Genomic DNA, 23237 nt, shown 5'->3' with positions numbered 1-23237 from the left:
GTCCAAAGTGGGGCTCAATCCCTGGATCCTGGGATCACAATCTGAGCCAAAATCAAGAGTTGCTCAACCAACTGAGCCACTCAGGTGCCCCCAAATTGTCCTAAGAATAAATAGTTCTTATAAATCTGATGTGTTAAATAAAACTTATAACATATTGAATGTGAATTTCTCTTAATTCAGTTCTAGAGCTATATTTCATCATATCCAAATCAATTATGCATTTGCACATTTTAAATTGGATTTACAAGGCAGTTATTCTAATACTTCAACTGTCTTAAAACATGACAAGTATATAAAACACCAAATATGTACACATTTCTTTAAACAAAAATATGAATACCATGAATTTGGTTCCCTCAAATCATCTTAGGGATGCAAGCCACTTCCCATACAATCTGCGATTTTCCCATGTAATTATTGCTTGAGGTTTTGCATAATCACCGAATATTTAAGCCAGGATCTGACTAAATTCTTATTTGTGAGGGACTGAATTGTATTTGCAGTTGCTATATCAATTACCCCTTAATTTCAGAAGAGCATGGATTAAATGGCCCAAAACAAAGACTCTGATTCTTGCCTTGGAGGAGTCTTGCCCCTCCCACACCACTTAATTAGGTTTTGCATTTCTTTGGTTTTTAAGGTATATAACTGTAATTTCCTTGACTCTCTAAAGAACTTTGAAATTGCTTGATTGTTACATTCTTTTTTATTCTCAGGACCTCCTAACGCTTTGGTGGTATTAAAATATCATTCATTTGAATTCTGTATTTGTCTGACTATTGGTTTACAACTTCCAAGGTAATTCAGCTGACCTGTTTTATGCTAGACAAGCACAGGAAATCCTGTGGTTGGGTTCTCAATTTAGGGGGTATTCTTCTCTTAAAGCAAGCTTTCTATGGTTTAGGACTCTCTAACCAGGAGATTAGAGAACAGTTATGCCCAACTCACACGGGTAGCCAATGAAGGGATTAGAACCCCACCAAAGTGGAAGGAAAATCACATGAAGGGGCGCCTGGGTGGCTCGGTCGGTTCAGTGTTCGACTCTTGATTTTAGCTTAGGTCATGATCTCACAGTTTGTGGGATGCAGCCTCACCTCAGGCCTCTGTGTGGAGACTGCTTAGGATTCTCTCTCCCTCTCTCTGCCCTTCCACCACCCCTTCTCTAAAAAAAAAATCACTTTAAACTGAAAACATCTGAACAACCAGCAGCCACAGAAGGAAACAATATCTAAACTTAACCAAAGCCTCCTGACACTACAGCTGTCTTTGACACTCTCTGAGGGAGTTTCCTGTTTGGGAGAAGACTGATCTTTAGCACCCGGAAGTGCAAATTCAGCTCCATTAGCATCAAAAAGACTAATAGAATTTTTTTGTACTTTCCCATTGAAACCAAAATTCACCCCTTTTATGTTAAATTAGGCTATAGACCTTTACCTCTTGGCTATCTGGTACTCATCACCCCCATGTGCACATGTAAATAAACCCTCTCTTTTCTCCTGTTAATCTGTCTATTATCAGTTAATTCTCAGGCCCATGACCATTTGAATTTAAGGCAGAGGAAAAGTTTCCTCCCGATGGTTTTGGTAATGAGGATGGGATGGTCGGGACTCCCTGTGTATTTGGGAGACTGCAGCTGAGATCCCAGGACCTCTGACCAAGCTAACCAAGATAACGTTCTTAGCAATCAAACTCCCAGATCTCTGCTCAAGGTACAATTCATCGAGGGTGATAAGAGACTTTCCTTGTGTTTTCTAAAAGGGATTTTCCAAACTTTAGATTTATATGAGAAAAGTTTTTGGTTAGAACAACAGGCATACCTTGTTTTATTGCCATTGGCTTTATTGGGCTTCACAGATATTATGTGGTTTTTTTTTTAGGTTTATTTATTTATTTTGAGAGAGAGAGAGACAGGGAGGAGAGAGAGAGTGCAAGCCTGAGAATGGGGGAGGGGCAAAGAGATGGGGGAGAGAGAGAACCCTAAGCAGGCTCCGACCTCTGTGGTGAGCCCAATGCTGGCCTCAGTTTCACAACTGTGAGATCATGACCTGAGCCAAAAATCAAGAGTTGGAATGTTTAACTGATTGAGCCACCCAGATATTGTCGCAAGATATTGTTTTTTTAAAAAATAGAAGGTTTGTGGCAACGCTCCATTGTACAAGTCCATTGATGCCACTTATGACTCTGTGTCATATTTTGGTAATTTTTGCAATACTTTAAACTTTTTCATTATTATATTTGGATTGCTGCAATATCATGATAAGACTTTAATAGATGAGGAGTTGCCTCTTATAGATGAGCAAAGATAAGTGGTTTCTTGAGTTGGAATCTACTCCTGGTGAAGATGCTGGAAAGATTGTTAAAATGACAACAAAGAATTTAGAATATTCCATAACAACTTCGTTGATAAAGCAGTGGCAAGGGTTTGAGAGAACTAACTCCAATTTTTAAAGCTCTACCGCAGGTAAAATGCTGTCAAACAACATTGTGTGCTACAGAGAAATAGCTCATGAAAGGAAGAGTCAATCAATGCAGCAAACTTCATTCTTATCTTAAGAAGTTGCCACAGCCACCCCAACCTTCAACAGCCATCACCCTGATCAGTTGGCTGCCACAATATGGAGGCAAGACCTGACACCAGCAAAAAGATCATGACTCACTGAAAATATATATATTAAATTACATATATATAATGCTATTGTATACTTAGTAGTGCAATCAGGGGCACCTGAGTGGCTCAGTTGGTTGAGTGTCCAACTCTTGATTTTGGCTCAGGCCACGATCCCAGGGTCATGGGATCAAGCCCTGTGTTGGGCTCCATGCTGAGCATGGAGCCTGCTTAAGATTCTTTCTATCCCTCTGCCCCTCTCCCAGAACTTTTACATGTACTAGGAAGCCAAAAAACTCATTTGACTTACTTTATTTTGATATTCACTTTTATTCTGGAACCAAATCTGCAATATCACCAAGGTATGCCTACAGATTTTTGGGTATTTTTGGGTATTTTTGACTCTTATTTTATTTTATTTTATTTTTAATGTTTATTTATTTATTTTGAGAGAGAGTGCAAGCAGGGGAGAGGGAGAGACAGAGACAGAGACACAGAGACAGAGACAATCCCAAGCAGGATCTACATTGCCAGTGCACAGCCCAACTAGGGACTCAGTCTCATGAACTGTGAGATTGTGACTTAAACCAAAATCAAGAATTGAATGCTTAACCAACTGAGCCACCCAGACACCCTGAGGCTCTTATTTTAGATAGCCATTTGTCCTGTTCCTTTGTCTCTGTCTTTTGTATTGTTGTCTGTCATAAATCATAGTGTAGAACACAGGCATGTGTCTTATAAGCCTATTGTTTGAGCTTCACAGACCACTTAGTTTACAATTCTCACTAGACTGGTGATAAGCTTTGCTGTGGGTCACCAATAAATCTGGGTGAGGTTCTTCCGATTTGATTTTATGTCCTGAGAGCTTGGCTTGATTCCAGAGAGAGGATTCTCTTTGGTTTTCCACCTGCTGGGCAGCACAGATATTTGAGTCTGTGCTCAGAGGCAACCAACCATCATGTTAGGGGCTGACATATGAGGTCCACAAGCAACACTTTCCTACCAACTGTTGCCAGCATTCAGGAGGTCTGTTGAAGTTTAAGTCCTACAGGATCCCAGCCCATAAGGACCCTTGTTGTCTCCCCATTGCCTTTGAGTGTTGAGAATTCCCTCTCAGTATCATGGATTAGTGGGTCTGTGACTGGAGGTGTCTCATATTTGTAGGAAGTTGAAGTCACAAATACCTAAACACCATTCTTACTGCTTACAGCAATGAGAATTCTTGCTATTTTTCTCCTTGGTTATCTTTGGATACGCGAGCTGCATATTCTGTGCCTTCTTGGGGCATGTGTCTTATGTCCATATATAAGCCATAAAAACATTGATTTAAGTCATGTTTTAAAGGGGTATACTCTCAGAAGTTGAGTTAGAGTCCCAGGCTTCTTTGCTTAAGATATACTTCTTGGGCTGAAAGTTTTTTCTGACTTTTTCTGGAGACCTCTCCATTCTCCCAACTTGCCTTTCATGAGAATTTCTCAGTTGACCGAAACCCTCCACCTTCTCCAACCCCTTTCTCTAATATGCTCCACTGCTATAGTGCTGATCGTCTTTTTCCTTTCTTATTGGTGTGGTTTTATACTAAGGATCATTTGGAACTTCAGTGGCCCCTTCAGGAAACTTAAGATCTCCCTAAATTAGTTCCTCTAAGATCTCTCCCTTTTTATTATCTCCACTCCTTCTTCCTCCTTTTGCTAATATTGATCTTCCCTTCAGCCCCTTTGACATGTCCCCCTTCAGACTCTTACCTCCTCTGGTAAGACTTTATTAAAACTGCACGAAATGCTTTAAAATTTTTATCCCAGTGAATAATAGAACTCCTTAATTCTTTCATATGAAAATGTTTTCATCAGTTTTCCCCACACCTGCTGTGTTATAGAACTATAGAATAACCAAATGATGATGCATCTGACAACATAAAAAAAAGTGTTCTCTGTGTCCTCTTAGGTGTGATTTTCTTTTAGACAGTGTCTTGTCTGCTTGGACTGCCATAACAAAATACCACAGACTAGGTGTCTTAAACAACATCAGTTTAGTTCTCATAACCCTGGAGGATGGAAGTCCAAGAATAAGGCTTGTTTAGTTTCTGGTAAAAGTGCTTTTCTTGGCTTGTAGATGGTCTTCTTTTTGCTGTGTCCTCACATGACCTTTCCATGGTGCATGCATATCATGGGGGGAGTCTCCTTCTCTTTTTATAAAGTCAATATGTCACCACGGGCACCCCACCCTCATGACTTCTTCTACCCCTATGACCTTCTAAAGACCCCACCTCCAAATACTATCGTAATTAGGGATTCGGGTGTCAACATATGAATTTTGAGGGGGGACATGAGTATTCAGTCCATAACAAAGAGGCTGCATGACAAAGTGACAGAGTACTGGACAGGGGGTCTAAGATCCAGATTTTTAGAGCTAGATCTGTTACTGAATAACTTTGACCATGAACAAGTCACAGCTTTTTTGGATCTTAATTTATCCATGAGAAAATGGGGGAATTGAGAAGATCGGTTCCAGAATTTCCTCTAGCTTTGAACTTCTGCTAGTTTTCTTCATTCAGGCCCTTGATAATCACATACATTTAGGTGATATTTTGCCTTATTATCTTCAGATATCTTTTTAGAGAATAAAAAAATCACAGAACTGTTTCAAGAGTGTAGGTGGGTAGTATGCACCACGAGGAGTTGAAAAGTAGAAGAGAAAAACTGGACAGGCAGTGGCTTTGCAAAGGATCCATCTAAGAGATGACGTGTCACCAAGTGGGCCAGGCATAATGCCAGGATAGTGGAGCTGGATGAGCACATTGAGAGCTATACCTGGATCAAGAGTGCTGTCACCAGATACACTGGGACTAGAAAAAGGAGAGTCCCAATGGGTACCTTATTTATTTAGTACCTGTGTTATCTCAGCTGTCTTTTCATTTATTGCTTATTTTCTTTTTAAATCTCTCCCAGAATCCTCCCCCGCACTGTAATCTCTATGAGAAAAATTGTTGGCACAGAACAGGTACCCAATAAATATATATTAAATAAATAAAAGATGTCAGGGTCTCAATAGAAGTGACATTCACACATTTTTTGGAAAGTAATCACTATAAGAGACACATTTTTTTCACATAGACCCAGTTCTTTGTTTTTCCCTTCCCTTCCTTCCTTCCTTTTTTTTTTTTTTTTAAAGAGAGAGAGCAAGAGTTGGGGAGAGGGGCAGAAAGAGAGGGGCAGAGGGAGAAGGAGAGAGAATCTCAAGCAGGCTCCACACTCAGCGTGGAGACTGACACAGGACTCGGTCCGTTGACCCTGAGTTCATGACCTGAGCCAAAATCAAGAGTCAATTGTTCAACCGACTAAGCACCCAGGTACCCCGTTTCCTTCCTAATACAATTCATTCTGGCATTTTATTTATTTATTTATTTATTTATTTATTTATTTATTTATTATTATTTTTTTTTAACGTTTATTTTATTTTTGAGACAGGGGGAGACAGCATGAACGGGGGAGGGTCAGAGAGAGAGGGAGACACAGAATCTAAAACAGGCTCCAGCCTCTGAGCAGTCAGCACAGAGCCCGATGCAGGGCTCGAACTCACGGAACGCGAGATCATGACCTGAGCTGAAGTCAGATGCTTAACCGACTGAGCCACCCAGGCGCCCCCATTCTGGCATTTTAATCTTCTGTTTCCTTTTTTAAAACCTGGCCCCGACCAACTATACTAATTTAGCCACCTCATAGGGAGGGATGAGGTGAGTCCGCATTGGTGGGTGTGATAGAGTCACCTGAGCTGGGAATGGATGGCCCAGGCTGTGACAGTTCAGTGGCACTAGGTACTTCCCTACCCTCCTTTGTTCTGATTCTGTGCTCTGCAGGGAGACTTCCTCATAATTTTGTCTTTAGGGAATGAATGTGCCAATCAGCAAACATGAATATCTGTCCTACTGATATTTCTATCAATTAATTGGTATTCTATTTTAATAAATCAATTGATTTAATTGATATTCTATTTTATACTAGATACTACACTATCTCTTGTGAATTTGATTAGTGTGAATAAGAATCTGAGAAACTGTTCACCTTTGGATGCCCTTGACAATGTCATAATTCTACAAAGAATGGACCCCAGACCAGACAGAGGCCAGCCAGTTCTGTGATGCTGTAGGGAGACTAGTCCTTTGGGAAAGTCTAATGCTAACAGCAGTTTATAAAGACAACAGAGATCTTTCTGGATGCTAGCACTGCCTGTATTGTGAAATCCTTTGTAAACCTGGTAAGCCTCTGTTTACCCAAATAAGAATGTTTCATAGAGATGACAGACTTAAAGTTTGTTTTACAAAATTTACTTATAGAACTTGTCTTTTAAGGCTAATAATTGCAGAATCATTTTGAGCTAATTCATATATAGCACACATTTGCATCATATGGTCCTTGCCCTTGGGAACTAAATAATAAATACAACTCAGGGCCAGCTAAACCCAAACAAATATACTCATATACACATGTGCTTATTGAACAATGTGTTGCATTTAGATAGGGCTTTGCATTGTCAGGTATGTGCAGGCTCACCTATTCCTTGAGGAAGTTAGGAAAGGTGATGTTATAACTGTGAGACTCTGACAGCTTAGTCTACTCAAAACTTTTGTCCTTGGGCCGGTGACCCTGCTCAGTAATTGGCAGAATAAGGCTTTAATTTCTAGCCTCTTCACCAACAGATCATCTCTCTATGGTTTTCACAGTTGAATACGGTGATCCTCTTTTTGAGGGTTCCCAATCTTTAAGATGTCTGGTATGCTCATGAACTTGTCCCAATACCTGCAGACCTGTTCCTTAGCCTCCCCATCCTTCCAACCATGTGCCTCGTGTGGTCCACACGGAAAGAAAGAAATATGGCTAAGTCATCAGAACGTAAGAGGAACTGCTTACACCTCTCAACTCTTGAAACTATCCTCTTGGCTTCCATAGTCAAAGGAAGCTTTCTGATCCAAAGAGTTACCTAGATCAAATATCTAGAGGGAATTTTTTAGAATTTATTATTTTTAAAAGATTTTATTTTTTTTTTTAATTTTTTTAATGTTTATTTATTTTTGAAGAAGGGAGAGACAGAGCATGAGTGGGGGAAGAGCAGAGAGAGAGGGAGACAGAATCGGAAGCAGGCTCCAGGCTCCGAGCTGTCAACACAGAGCCCGACACAGGGCTTGAACTCACGAACTGCGAGATCATGACCTGAGCCGAAGTCAGATGTTTAACCGACTGAGCCACCCAGGCACCCCAAAAGACTTTATTTTTAAATGCTTATTTATTTATTTTGAAAGAGAGAGCATGCGCAGGAAGGGGCAGAGAAGGAACCCTAAGCAGATCTGCGCTGACAGTGCAGAATCCGATGTGAGGCTCAAACTCACAAACCATGAGATTATGACCAGAGCCGAAATCAAGAGTTGGATGCTTAACCAACTGAGCCACCCAGCTTCCTCTAAGATTTTATTTTCAAGTAATCTCTAGACCCAACGTGGCACCCAAACTTACAACACCAAGATCAAGAGTAGCATGCCCTACCAACTGAGCCAGCCAGCCGCCCTCTAGAGGGAACTTTAAATTGTTTGTTTATTTTGAGAGAGAGAGTCCCCATGAGAGAGAGTGCATGAGAGTGGGCCAGGGGCAGAGAGAGAGGGAGATAGAGAATCCCAAGCAGGCTCCATGCTGTCAGCACAGAGCCTGACACAGGGCTTGATCTCATGAACTGTGAGATCATGACGCTTAACCAACTGAGCCACCTAGGCACACCCCCTCTAAAGGGAACTTCAAAATCAGACTTGATAAAGCAACAAAAGGAGTTAATCAGGAATGAATGCACACCAAGGAATAAGTACAATCCACAGCTTATCTTAAACTTAATATAAACATGCAACACACTATAATACAAAGTAAGTTTCTTGTGCCAACTTCCAATTTGTCTCCACTGAAACTAATTTGGGAGGGTTGTCTTTGTTCTATTACAGTTCAAATATAATTTTTCCTTTTATTTTTCTTTTGTAGTCAAGGTTCTGTTGACCTATTTCTGTGTGGCTGTCTGGGAAAAACACACTGTATTTTCCTTTACTCTCATATACAATAATTCTGACTCCAGAGGTGTGGGTTTTCCCATACTGACCAATTCTCTGACACCAGCTGGGTGTCCTACAATTCAACTGAATTCAGGCAGTAAATGACTTACTTAGCACAGACCCTAGGGGTTAAGGGCTCAGTCCCACAAAACTGCCCTCAATTCAGACACCAGTTGCTAGTCGCAGGTCTTCAAGTTACTCACAACTTCGATCTGACTTGGCTACAAATTAGAGGTTTTCATGACACCATCCTTGGGTTCAATAATTTGCTTGAATGGCTCAAAGAACACAGGAAAATAGTTTACCTACTACTGTCAATTTATTATAAAGGATATTTTAAAGGATTCAAATGAATAGCCAGATGAAGGGGTACATAGGGCAAGATCTGGAAGGCGACTCTGAGAACAGAAGCTTCTATACCCTTAGAGTTGGGGTGTATCACCCTCCAAGCATATAGATGCATTCACCAACCTGGAAGCTCTCCCACCACCCTATTTTTGGTGTTTTCATGGAGGCTTCCTCACACAGGCATGATCTATCATTAACTCAATCTCCAGCCCTACCCCCTCTTCCCAGAGGATGGGGGTGGTGCTAAAAGTTCCAAGCTTCTAATCTTGACTAGGTCTTTCTGGTGACCAGCCCCTTTCCTGAAGCCACCCAGGAGCCCATCAAGAATTGTCTCATTAGAACAAAAGACATTCCCATCACCCAGGAAATTCCAAGGTATTTAGGAGCCAGTGTCAGGAACCAGGGTTAAAGACCAAACACTGGGACAAAAGATGCTCCCAGGGTTCTTATCACGTAGGAAATTACCATGGTTTAGGAGCCCTATGTCAGGAACTGTGTCCTACTGTCCCCTCTTGAAAGATTGTTTCCTATGTCACCAATTCTCTATCTCTGTTTACAATTGCTCAAAGTGTAGATTTTAAGATGGAGTTTTCAGAAACTACTCTGGAGATGATTTTGTAGAATGCCTGCCTTCTTTACTATCTGCCCAGGAATAACCTAGTCTCTGTTTTCTGCCCAGTTGACTCTTGGCCTCTCTCTGAGCTCCCTCAGCCACCTCTGAGATCCTTCCCACACTATAACAGGACAGAGGTTTCTAGAGTCTTCTCAATGTGAGGAAGATGTCTATCTAGGGCCCAAGCTGTAAATGGCTTTCTCTGCTATTCAGCCTGGAGCGCCTCATTCTTTCCTTGCACTCACTCCTGGGGCCCTTTTTGCTAAAATAAAGAGAGGGGCATATATACTCTCTGGCCATGAGTCTCATATACATGGCATCCCAATCTTCTTTCTTGGGCCCCTGTCTGGACCAAAACTGGGCTACAGAGTAGGCAACCCATGCATTTCCTGTCAAGGTCTTACAAGGAATCACTCTGGGCAGGACTCCATTGGTGGATGTTGCATGTGATAACTCACATTTTGCTCGGTGAATTGAGGGTCTCAGGGGAGGTGGTTTTGAGAGGAACTGACAGAGGCTGTGCTCTGTGTGGGAGATCCCCTGCTGCAGTCAGGTCAGCCTGAGGGGATGCTGAGAGATAGTGGCCAGATTCAAAGTGCAATTAGAGGTTGGACAACTATGCAAAGCACAGTGGTAGAGAGGGGCAGAGGGAGAGAGGGAATCTTAAGCAGGCTCCACACTGAGCAGGGCTCGAGCCCATGACCCTGGGATCATGACCTGAGCCGAAATCAAGAATCAGACACTCAACCAACTGAGCCACCAGGTGCCTCTAAATAATTTTTTTTTTTTTTTTAAAAAGCCACCTGAGGCACCTAACTGGCCCCACATTGGGCGTGGAGCCAACTTAAAAAAAAAAAAAAAGCCTCTTAGATCCAACCACATGATTCATTATTTGTGGGCAGAAAATTCCTATTAAGAAAGAAGAATCTTCTGTTTGGAATGATTAAAAAAAAAAAGAAACAGGTTCTGAAATGGATAGTGATGACGGTTGTACAACATCGTGAATGTACCCAATGCCACTGAATTGCATGCTATTGAAATATAGTTAAAGTGGTAGCATTTCTGTGTATATTTTACAACAGTTAAAACAAATTTTTTTTTAAGGCAGAACCCCAAGGCAGGGCAGAGGACTTCGAACTCTCTTTGGTCTCTCTGAGCCAGTGGAAACACTTAGTAGGTATTGGTAACAGTATATATAGTAAGCATCTGGTCTTTGGAGGCACACAGGCCTCGCCTCACAGGAGGTCATACCCACACTAGCTGTGGGGAGGGAGCAACCTCCCTGGGTCTCAATTTCTCATAGTTAAGAAAGATAGAAACTAACAAGTAGAGCTTTTGCTAAGATTAAATAAAATAACATAAGTGTGGGATTTAGAATATACGAACTTAGTTCCACCTAACCCCTAGAGCTATTTATTTATTTATTTATTTATTTATATTTTAAGCAGGCTTCCACACCCAATGTTGGGCTCGAGATCAAGAGTCGCATGCTCTACTGACTGAGCCAGCCTAGGACCCCTAACCCCTAGAGCTTTTTAAAACTGTGTTCAGACTCTACTCCAACTGGACACCCACGACCATTGATAGGGCCTAAAAAATGATGGCCCCTAGTGTTGAAAGCAGACATTCGCATCAATTAATTTAGTGCTTCAGTGTTTTAGATACTTTCTACCATTATCTGCATTTAATCTGTCCTGATAAAGAAGCTTGCCCCTCCTATACCTCCACACCTGCTGGCACATGACAACACAATTGATTGTCTTATATTAGTGCTGTGGGTGTTGAATTTTCAGATTTAATTGTTATCTTATCTTTGCCAGTTTGGTGATAATATCCTGGGGGGAAGGAAGGGAAATCAGCTTTGCAGGAGAAGCAGGATAAATTGGGACCTGCCCTGCTTCAGAATAATCACAGTGGACCACTCACTCAGAGTAGCTCAGCGCATCAATACTTTGGAGTCACCAGTTTCCCTGTGTTACCCGGGAATGCAAAGGGTACTTCCATCTCTCCATATCCTTCTTGTGATTTAAAATTTCTCAGATTTTTAAAAAGCATCCATCCCTGATGATAACAATTTATATTTTCCCCATATAAAATGGCCAAATTCTCTAAACCTGTACTCTTCCAGAGTTATTAACTCATCCCTTTAGGAATCTTGTAGGTTAGGTGGCACAGTTATAACCACTTAACTAATGGCTTCTAGAGAGAACAGGAACTGCCTAGAATAGAAGGTTGATCTACTGATTTGACAGATATTTACTGAGCACTGTTCAACATTATCCTCATTTTACAGAGGTGAAAATGAGGCACGGAGAGGTTAAGTCACTGTGTTTGGATGCACAGGTAGCAGGTGGCAGAGCCAACAGGTGCTGGAGGCCACGTGCTTGTTACTGCCCAGACTCACTGGGTGCCCAGGTGCTGTGCCCAGCTGGGACTACCAGGAAGACAGCAGAAAAGGCCCTGACTCTAGCTGCAGAAATGCACCGAATCCCCACTGCTATGAGAGACTGTTCCTCACCTGCTCACATGTCCCAGAAGAAAAACACCAGACAGTTAAGTGTTTAATATAACGGAATAATGGGGCTTTTGACTAAACACCACTCTAAAGAATGATACTCCACTCCAGTAAAGAGTATGCAAAATAGAATTTTAAAATAAGGAGGCAGAGTGGCTATATCCGAATGATCCTGTCCCCAAGACTGAAGCAAGGTGGAGAAAAAGAGACTGTGACTGCTTATTTAATAGTCTCTAGAAAGCAGTATCTGGTTACCACTTCCCCTAGCTGTCTTGGTCGATGGATTCCTGCACAAAGGAGAAAGAGAGAAGGTCATCAAATCCAAATAACTTCAAACCAACTCCCAAAGCAAAGCCTGGCAAATAACCCGCTGCCTGAAGCTGAGCGAGCTCTGCGGCAGGGAAAGGAGCTCATCTGGGCGCCGCCCACCAGCTGCCTGAGATAGCCAATAGAAACGCAGCACGCCCAGTGATATTTGCATTGCGGATAAACAATGAATAATGGGGTTTTTTAAATGAGTATGTCCGTGTTATCAATTCAAATGTAACTGGGCGTTCTGTATTTTATCTGGCAACCCTACTCCAAGAACTAAAAGAAAAAGAAAAAAAAAGTGTACATAGTATAGTTTCCCTTAGATGCCTTAGCTTTCCCGCCTCCTTAGACCACAGAGCTGAACTTCTTTCTCTAAAGAAAAACATTGTATGTGAAACCATGTAAGGAATTTAATGTGTCTGATAGAATTCAAGGCAGCGTACCAGGGTGTAAAGGAATTTTATTATTGTTCTTCCCTAGTGAAAGAAACAATTAAAAGTTGTGTAGACTGGGGTGCCTGGGTGGCTCAGACGGTTAAGCATCCCACATCAGCTCAGGTCATGATCTCATGGTTCTGTGGGTTGGAGCTCCACATCTGGCTCTGTGCTGACAGCTCGAAGCATAGAGCCTGTTTCGGATTCTGTCTCCCTCTCTCTCTGCCCCTTCCCTGTTTGTTCTCTCTCTCTCTCCCTTAATAATAAACACTAGGGGAAAAAAGTGTTGTGTAAACTACTGGGCTGAGAATGTGGAGAAACGGGTTCTAGCTGCGTACCTAGTTCCAGCATCCCGGTTATGTCCTTCCCTCTCCCCAGCCCCTTTCACCCCTCCTCAAAACTTGGATCCTGGAAAGCACAGAGTTTTCTTCCCTTGGCAGAGGGTGCCCACTTAGTGGTAAAGGCTGGAGGAAGACAGGTGGAGAAGCGAGGATTTGTGTATGTTTGTGTGACTGCAGGCTGAGAACAAACTGTAACTTCATATTTAAAAGCACACATTTATTGGGGCGCCTGGACGGCTCGGTCAGTTAAGGAGCAGACTCTTGGTTTCAGCTCAGGTCATGCTCTGTGCTGACAGGGCTGAGTGTGCTTGGGATTCTCTCTCTCTCTGCCCTTCCCCCACTCATCTCTGCCTCTCTCAAAATAAATAAATAAACTTTAAAAAAAAAAAAGCACACACTTATTTAATTAACATAGTGAGATATTTTAGCTATTATATCCATACTATGTGTGCCTGCTTTTATAGTCAGAAGTGAAAATGATACATATCTGTCCTTCAAGAGAGAGGTAGAAAGAAATGGGTGTTAGCCTAGTTCTGCCATAGTTCCCAGCGGTGGATTGTTTTCTGAGGGTCACATTCTTCACGTGTGACAAGGCAGAGCTGGAATGAGAGCTCTAAGGTCTCTTCCTGTTCTAGAACTTTTTGACATGACAATTCCTCAATGGGCCTTTGTAGGCTTCAGGAATTTTGTACCTTAGAAAAGGGAATTCATATCCCTGGTAGGCTGGTTTCAGCTGAGAGACGAAATAGCTCCAGCTTTACTACTGAATACCATCATAAAATGAAAAAGACTGAACTTTAGGCACATACACAAAAATCCATGTGCAATAGTGACATTCATTCTCTTGCACCAGTAAAACTTGCCAAAGGAATAGTTGTTCAAAGCCTGTCGCCTCCAGGCCCTAGCGCGCCACCCTCCTTCTAAAAGAAAATTAACCCCTTTGTGTCACGACACAAGCATATTCACACTCCAAGTGGGAAACAATGAGACACTACAATCATAAAATTTCCATGCCTAACTGTCTAAGCAGGTTCAGAGTGGTATGATATTACTTCTTTGGGGGGCCATTTCCCAGGTGCAAAAAGACTTCCACAGTCATTGTGATTACTTGTTTATGATTATTAGTAATGACAGCATTCCCCAGGCTTCCATGAAAATAGTACTTAACATCTCCAACCCGAGACTGTCCATTGGGCAGTAGTAATTCTTCCCTTACCCACATTTATATTTTGTATCTTGATTATTTAACTCTAAATATTAACAAGTTCTATTATTAGTAGATGGCTGAAATTGGTAGGAATCCTATAATTCCTGTCCTATGTGTAAAGGAAAACAGAATGGCTAGGTATTTAAATATGGCCAGGCATAGCCAAATTCAGTTGAATTTATATACAAAGTTTTAGAGAATCTAAACTTAAAACTTCAAAAAAAATTTTTTTAATGTTTATTAATTTTTTTTAGGGTATGCATATATTTATTTTGACCAAGTTTTCCAGATTACATTGCATCATGGAGGCACCAGTGTATATCCCTGCTAATTTGTTCATGGGGGTTCTCATATCCTCACTTTTTTATGAACATTGGTATTTCCTGAATAGTTTTTTTTTTTTTTAATTAAAAATTTTTTTTTTAATTTACATCCAAATTAGTTAGCATATAGTGCAACAATGATTTCAGGAGTAGATTCCTTAGTGCCCCTTACCCATTTAGCCCATCCACCCTCCCACAATCCCTCCAGCAACCCTCAGTTTGTTCTCCATATTTATGAGTCTCTTATGTTTTGTCCCCCTCCCTGTTTTTATATTATTTTTGTTTCCCTTCCCTTATGTTCGTCTGTTTTGTCTTAATATGAGTGAAATCGTGTGATTTTTGTCTTTCTCTGACTAATTTCAGTTAGCATAATACCCTCCAGTTCCATCCACATAGTTGCAAATGGCAAGATTTCATTCTTTTTGATTGCCAAGTAATACTCCATTGTGTGTATATATATCTTCTTTATCCATTCATCCATCGATGGATATTTGGGCTCTTTCCATACTTTGGCTGTTGTTGATAGTGCTGCTATAAAGATGGGGGTGCATGTGTCCCTTCAAAACAGCACACCTGTATTCCTTGGATAAAGAACTAGTAGTACAATTGCTGGGCCATAGGGTAGTTCTATTTTTAGTTTTTTGAGGAAACTCCATACTGTTTTCCAGAGTGGCTGCACCAGCTCACATTCCCATATTAATTATTTTTTGAGAGAGAGACAGAGACAGAGAGACAGAGTGCAAGTGGGGGAGGGCAGAGAAAGAGGGGGAGACACAGAATCTGAAGTGGGCTCTAGGTTGTGAGCTTTCAGCACAGAGCCTGTGGTGGGACTCACACCCACAAGCCATGAGATCATGACCTGAGCCGAAGTTGCTTAACCGACTAAGTTACCCATATGCCTTTAAAAAAATTTGTTTAATGTTTATTTATTTTTGAGACAGAGAGAGAGAGAGAGAGAATGGGGAGGAGCAAGAGAGGGAGACACAGTATCCAAAGCAGGCTCCAGGCTCTGAGCTGTCAGCATAGAGGCTGTCTCAGGGCTGAGCATGGAGCCTGCTTAAGATTCTCTTTCTGTCTCCCTCTACTCCCTCTCCAACTTGCATGTGCCCTCTTTCTTAAAAAAAGAAAAAAAAAAAAGGAAAGAAATATAATGTGGGGCATATATATCATTTTAAACTTTCTAGTAGCCACATTAAAAAAAAGTAAAAAGAAACAGGTGAAATTAATTTTAATAACATATTTTACTTAATATATCCAAATACTATCATTTCAACATGTAATCAATATAAAAACAGATATTTTACATCCTTTTTTTTCATACTGAGTTTTTGAAATTCTGTGTATATTTTATAGTTACAACATATCCCACTTTGGATGTGCCATATTTCAAGTGCTTAGCAGCATATGTGGTTGCTGGCTGCCATACTGGATGGTGCAGATGTGGAGACTAACTTATCTGCTCCAGTGCTGCTATGGCAGAGATTAATAATCCCCTCCTAACACTCATTTTTCCCTTTTAGTTTAATAACAGAACCGCAGTTTTTAGGTTCTATATGTTAGCCTTCCCTGCTGTTCAGTGTGGCCATGTAACCAAGAGCTGAGGCCAACCAGAGGTAAGCATCAGTATCTAGTACAGCCAAGATGTCTCCTTATCCGAAAAAGGCACATGTTCTTTGTTAATACTACCAGTGCTTAACATCTGGCTTAGGAGAAACATTTTTTTTTTCTTTTAGAGTAAATAATGTATAGACTCATCAAATCACTGTGTTATACTCATGAAACTAATGTAACACTGTGTATCAACTATACTTCAATTGGGAAAAAAAAAAGGCAGAGTTTGCTCAGTTCTCTCTTCTGGAGCTCTGGGAGTGTTTTCGGCCTTCTCACATCTATTGGAATGAGCCTTGGAATGCCATCATGGAGCTATCATAGCCCTGGGCTGCTGCTGGCTTCTGGACTGCTATGTGAGAGAGAAAGACTTCTGCCTTGTTTAAATTATTGATATTTTGAACTTTTTCTGAGCCTAATCTTAACCAATGTACTTCTAGAAGATGGATTTTGCCTATAACAAAATTAGTCACAACCAGTAGCAGGAAGCCTTGGGAAATACTTTGTGGCAATGTCCTCTCCGGCGTCTTATCTTACTCTGGTCAGTCCTCTAGAAATGTTCTAAGTTCTACATGCACAAAGACCCTTTGACTCACCAAATAACCCTGAGAAGGGAGCTCTCCCATAGGTGGTTAACAGCCTCATTGGGAGAGAAACAATCTCACTGTATCTCAGTTGCCCCAAACTACCTACTGCCTTGTGCTCCAGTAGGTGGGAAAATGTCAGTTATACAGACTAGAGGTTCAGACTGTATTTCCGCTTTAAGATTTAAAGTTGAAACATAAAAGTATCCTTTTCCAACTCACAAGGGTCAAGTAGAACACATGATGCACAAGGCTGCATCTGCTATCACATTCATAATGAAAAGGGTTTTATTGAATCCTCCAGAACATGTGTCTTTGAATACAAAAATGCTTGATAGGCAATTCAGACCAAATAAAAAGGGATATGAAGTGCATTGAGCATGGCAGTGTGAATGAGCCTGGAAGAACCCCTGGGATCACCTGAGCCATAAACTTTTGTGACCAGAAACCCTCCTTTTGTGAGAGGTGCTGCACCCAGACTTTATTTCCCAGAGACCAATGGCTTCCTTCCCTGGCCAAGGGCCTAACACCAGGACGAGGCAGGCACTGAATGGCAGGTGGTGACCATTAAGAGACCCACCTTAAGGGGGGGCCTGGGTGGCTCAGTCAGTTAAGTGTCTGACTTTGGCTCAGGTCATGATCTCGTGGTTCATGAATTTGAGTCTTTGAGCCCTACTTCTGACTCTCTGCTGTCAGCACAGAGCCTGCTTCGGATCCTCTGTCCACCTTGCTTTCTGTCCCTCCCCCACTTGCTCTTTGTGTCTCTCAAAATAAATAAATAAACTTAAAAAAAGGGAGAGAGAGAGAGAGAGACCCACCTTACAAAACTGAAGAAAAAATTACTAAAATTTAAAAAATATGGGGCGCCTGGGTGGCTTGGTTAAGCGTCCAACTTCAGCTCAAGTCATGACCTCAGGGTCTGTGAGTTCAAGCCCTGCATTGGGCCCTGTGCTGACCGCTCAGAGCCTAGAGCCTGCTTCAGATTCTGTGTCTCCCTCTCTCTCTGCCCCTCCCCTGCTCACACACTCTCTCTCTCTCTCAAAAATAAACATTAAAAAATTTTTTTTTAAAATAAATAATACATTTACCTCAACCACTTTGGGAAAAGCTCTGACAGTTTCTTTATAAACTAAGCATACACCTAGCCTACGACCCAGCAATTCCAGTCCCAGGTCCTTGCTCAAGAGAGCTGAAAACACATATCCACACAATTGTACAGGAACAGTTATAGCAGCTTTCTTCACAATAACCCCAAACTGAAAATAGTTAGGCATCCATTAACATGGGACTGGCTAAACAAGCTGTAGTCTACTCATGCAATGCAATTCCATCGGGCAATAGAAAGTGATGAATTACTGAAATAGTCAACAGTACGGATGAAACTCAAAACAATTAGGCACAATGAAAGCAGCCTTACACAAGAGTTCATGCTGTATGATTACATTTTTATGAAATTCTAGAACAGTCCAAACTAATCTATCATGGAGAAAAATAGACAATCCAAGAAAAGAAATGAAGGAACCAATTCCATTGACATTAGCATCAAAAAGAATAAAATAGGTATGAATCAACTTAGCCAAGGAGGCAAAAGACCCTGAAAACTACAAAACAGTGCTGAAGGAAATCAAGGGACAAAAAGGTTACTGTTTCCTTGAAGTGTTACAAGCTTTTCTATATGTTAAACCCAAATATACCTTTTGACTATTTCACCCTGGGTTCCCTAGAACAATCCACAGCAAGCTACTGTCTTCTCCACATTCCAAATATCTGAAAGCCGCTGACAAATATGTGAAAATGGCTCCTATATATCTCTTTGTATCATTTCCTAAGGACTTGATATTTTCTATAGGACATGGTTTGACAATATCTTGATATCCTGGCTGCACTCCAGTTTACAACAGTTTTGCTGTGCTGTTGTTTTTAATGATATCTATGAAGGAGCACAAGACCCCAGATAATAGCTAGGATGTGATAAACTAGGATTATTTAGCTTAATCTAGGAATGTCATCAAACATTTAGATCATGCTTTTGAGTCTGCAGTCTGGCCAGTTCTTTTCTCTCCTGTATTCATGAAATAGACACTGTTTAACCTAAATGCATTGTTTTCTAGTTAAAATTCTTCTTAGAGTTTTTTTAATGTTTATTTCAAAAATTTTTTTAATGTTTATTTTTTGAGAGAGAGACAGAGTGCGAGCAGGGGAGGGGCAGAGAGAGAAGACACAAAATCTAATGCAGATCCAGGCTCTGAACTGTCAGCACAGAGCCCGATGTGGGGCTTGAATTCACAGACCATGAGATCATGACCTGAGCTGAGGTCGGAGACTTAACTGACTGAGCCACCCAGGCATCCCTCTTCTTGCAGTTTTAATTCATGTTCTAGCCCTGAAATCGTGGACCTTGCTGTTATCTGTCATATAAGCTATCCCTCCCAGGTTTTCAACACCAACTTATTAAATAAGCATGCCTGATAGCTCTTTACCAAAGTAAACATTAAAATATAAAACAAGAATCCCCAAGGTATATCATCAGAAACACTTATCTCCAATTTGACACTAATCAGTTAATAATTTCTGGGTGCAGTTGTTTAATCAGCTGAAATAATATAGAAGGTCATTGGCTGAGCATAAATAATCCTGAAAAAAAAAACCCACTTAACACCATTTAAAACAGAAAAAAAATCCATTAAATATTGAAAATAATGTTTTATTGGAATGAATCTTAAAAAAAAAAAAAGCAAACGTCTTGCAAATGAATTCATTTTACTTGCAAGTTAACAAAATTTCAGTTATGATGGCAATAGTGCATCAGTTCTGAGAACAGAAAAGAATGGCTTGAGTCTTGTTATGTTATGAGAGGAGGGAGACCTTCTGACAAAACTATGACAGCAAGGTGTGGTCATCTTCATTTCATTTTTGGCATTCAGATTATCATCATAAAGACAGTCATTTCTGCAAAAATATTAGAAGGCTTGATTCATTTTCTTGACATCCTTACTTTTCCTTTTATAGTCAAGTAATTCATTTCTGTGGTCCTTTGAGGGCTTTGTGAATCTTTTCTTCCTCAATTAAGTCTGACTCTTCCAGATCTCTTTTTTTTATTTTCTATTTTGGATTTCCTCCAAACAATTCTCTGAAAGACTTCTTGAAGTCCAGCATCTTTTGCAAGATTTATAATTTCACTTCACAGTTGATTTGAATCCCTTAAAATAAGATAGCTATTTAAATGGACTCTGGATCCAGCTCATCCAGGTTGAAATCCTACCTGACCAAGAGCCTCAATTCTATAAAATGAATTAATAATATTCACCTTAAGGGGCTTTAATAGTATTAAGTGAGTACATATGGGTAATGCACATAAAACAGTGCCTGGCACATAGTAAGCATTTAATATTATAGTGCCTATTTTTAGTAACGTATTATACAAGAAAATCAGCAAGCCATCAACAGACAAAGGAGTTGGTGATTTGGGTTGGGACAGATGCTAGTGTAAAGTGATGTTATGAGCTAAATTATGTCCCCTGGAATTCCTATGTGGAGTCCTAACCTCCAGTACCTTAGACAGTGACTATTTGAAGATAGGGTAATGCCTCCTGCAAGTTTAAAAGAAGCCATCAGAGTGGGCTATAATCCAGTATGACTGGTGCCTAATAAGAAGATGAGATTTTATTTAAAAAAAAATTTTTTTTAAACATTTATTTATTTTTGAGACAGAGAGAGACAGAGCATGAACGGGGGAGGGTCAGAGAGAGGGAGACACTGAATCTGAAACAGGCTCCAGGCTCTGAGCTGTCAGCACAGAACCCGACGTGGGGCTCGAACTCACGGACCGCGAGATCATGACCTGAGCCGAAGTCGGCCGCTTAACCGACTGAGCCACCCAGGCACCCCAGGAAGATGAGATTTTTTTAAAAATGTTTATTTATTTATTTTGAGAGAGAGAGAGAGAGCATGAATAGGAGAGGGGCAGAGACAGAGAGTGAGAGAGAATTCCAAGCAGGCTCCATGCTGTCAGCACAGATCCCAATGAGGGACTTGAACTCACAAACCTTGAGATCATGACCTGTGCCAAAATCCAGAGTCAGATGCTTAACCAACTGAGCTACCCAGGCGCCCCAGAAGAGGAGATTAGGGCACAGACACACAGAGGAAAGACCATGGGAAGACACAGGGAGAAGAGGGCCATCTACAAGCCAAGGAAAAGGGCCTCAGGAGAAACCAACGCTGTTGATACCTTGACCTTGGACTTCAGCCTCCAGAGCTGTGAGAAAATAAATTTCTCTTGTTTAAGTCCCCCAGTCTGTGATATTTTGTTATTGCCATCCTAGCAAACTAACCCAAGTGAGGAAAGATATTTGAGTATGACTATCTCACATCAAAAAGTCATTAGTTTTTTTTTAAAGTTCATTTCTAAGTATTTCTGTTACGATCATTTTATTTCTTTGCACCTTTGAGACTGAAGTCTTATGTAGTGAAAACTGGAACACAGCGGATCCTGGAATCAGCAGTCCACATTTCCTGTACACAAGGATGTCATGAGAGACTCCTGGCAAATGTCTTGCTCAAATAAGTCATTTCTGACTACAATATTTTCCTGTTCCTCCAGTCAAGTGCTACAAAATGGAAACAAGGTTGGTTGGCCTGAGCTCAGATTTCAGGGAACTCAAGAGAGTGCCTAGCAGTCACCACTTTTCTTTAATAAATACGCACAAAGCCCCTTTAATCATTCATTGGAGTTTCGCTGAAGCTCAGCATTAAACTTCACCAGTGCACAGATCCATAAGTCGCTTTTCCTGTTGGGCTGGAAAATCTGGAACTCATTTGCCCATCTCCGGTCTTTTGCCGGCTCTCTGTTTCCCCAATTCCTCCCTGTCGGATTGCCCTGTGATCACATCTGCAACTTCTTTCAGGACTCTGGGGTGTCATTTATCTAAGCCGACAACCCTGCTCTCATGTTAAGCAGCTAGATGCTCTTTTCTGCATCTGTCTTGGATTGAAGACCATTCTGTTTGGGACAGAAGACAAAAGCTTTATCGTTTGTGTGGTTTCATGACATATATGCATTTTTTTTCATTTACATTGATCATCTGTCCTCTTTGTCTTTCCTGGTTCTATCAGTGCAAAATATTATACACTGTCACGAATATCCTTTATGCTGCAAAATTTCATTAAGTAGATATCAGTTGAATGCAAGATATACTATCCAGTGCTGCAGTGATTCCCCGGCTGACTATAAGATCTATTGATATGCTATAATAATTTGTATTATTGTAAGTATACTTAGGAATTTCAAATATAGTCCTATTTTTTTCTCTACTCCTGTGAGTCTTGAACTAATCTTGAATCTTTGGCATATATTACAAACAATGTTCTTAAAAAGATAAGTATCAGAAGTAATAAATGTCATGTGATAAATCAGGGGCCCCTGGGTAGCTCAGTTCATCGAGCATCTGACATTGGCTCAGGTCATGATCTCAGTTTGTGAGTTCGAGCCCCACATCAGGCTTGCTGCTGTCAGTGCAAAGCCTGCTTGGGATCTTCTGTTCCCCTCTCTCTCTGTCCCTCCCCCACTCCCACTCCCACTCTCACTCTCAAAAATAAATAAAAGATTTTTAAAAATTAAAAAAATAAATGTCATGTGCTAAATCATACCATGCTGTCCTCCATTAAATAGTGCCACTTTAGAGGCACTTGGGTGGCTCAGTCAGTTGAGCATCTGGCTCTTGATATTGTTAGGCTCTGCCCTAACAGCACAGAGCTTGTTTGGGATTCTCTCTCCCCCTCTCTCTCTCTCTCTCTCTCTCTCTGTGCTCCTCCCCTGTGTGCACACATTCTCTTTCTCAAAGTACGTAAAATAAACTTTAAAAAAAAAAGGATTGCATTTAAAAAAAATGGTGCCACTTTAGGAAAGTATATACTTCTTCCCCTCCATGATTATACTGGTATTATCTAGAACCCATTCAGCGGCTCATGTATCAGATCCCCTAGACACTAGAGAAGGTCTGCAAAACCATCCACATTGGCACCTTCTAGGATGAAGCCAACTGAAAGCCTGTACTGCCCACCTGAGCCCCATTACTTCAGGGGACAGAGTCCTGTCACCAGCACTTAACGCTTTCAGCTCTCGTAAGTCGGGCTTTCACGACTGGTCAACACTTATTCTAACATTTCCACTGACGGACGTGGCAGTACTTCCTAAGGGGCCTGCACAGATAACCCAAGAACCCCATCTCCTCCTGAAAGGGAGAAGTTATGCATGCCCTTC

The 23237-nt window shown here is 41.0% G+C and overlaps 1 long non-coding RNA gene across 2 annotated transcripts in view; it reads right to left on the bottom strand.

Moving 5' to 3' along the window:
* LOC109248589 (uncharacterized) overlaps nt 1-23237 on the bottom strand; it is a 91852-nt gene that overhangs the window by 30297 nt on the left and 38318 nt on the right. The window contains exon 3 of one of the 2 annotated variants that reach the window (XR_008422231.1): nt 19664-21977. The exons of the other annotated variant lie outside the window; for it this stretch is intronic. This is a non-coding gene — a long non-coding RNA (uncharacterized LOC109248589). Of the gene's footprint in view, nt 1-19663; nt 21978-23237 lie in introns of those variants that run through there. 2 annotated transcript variants of the gene reach the window in all.

The sequence above is a fragment of the Panthera pardus genome, unplaced genomic scaffold, assembly GCF_024362965.1.
Source record: "Panthera pardus isolate Hobbes unplaced genomic scaffold, ASM2436296v1 HiC_scaffold_15, whole genome shotgun sequence".
Lineage (NCBI taxonomy): Eukaryota > Metazoa > Chordata > Mammalia > Carnivora > Felidae > Panthera > Panthera pardus.
This window is presented reverse-complemented; position numbering and strand designations above follow the sequence as displayed.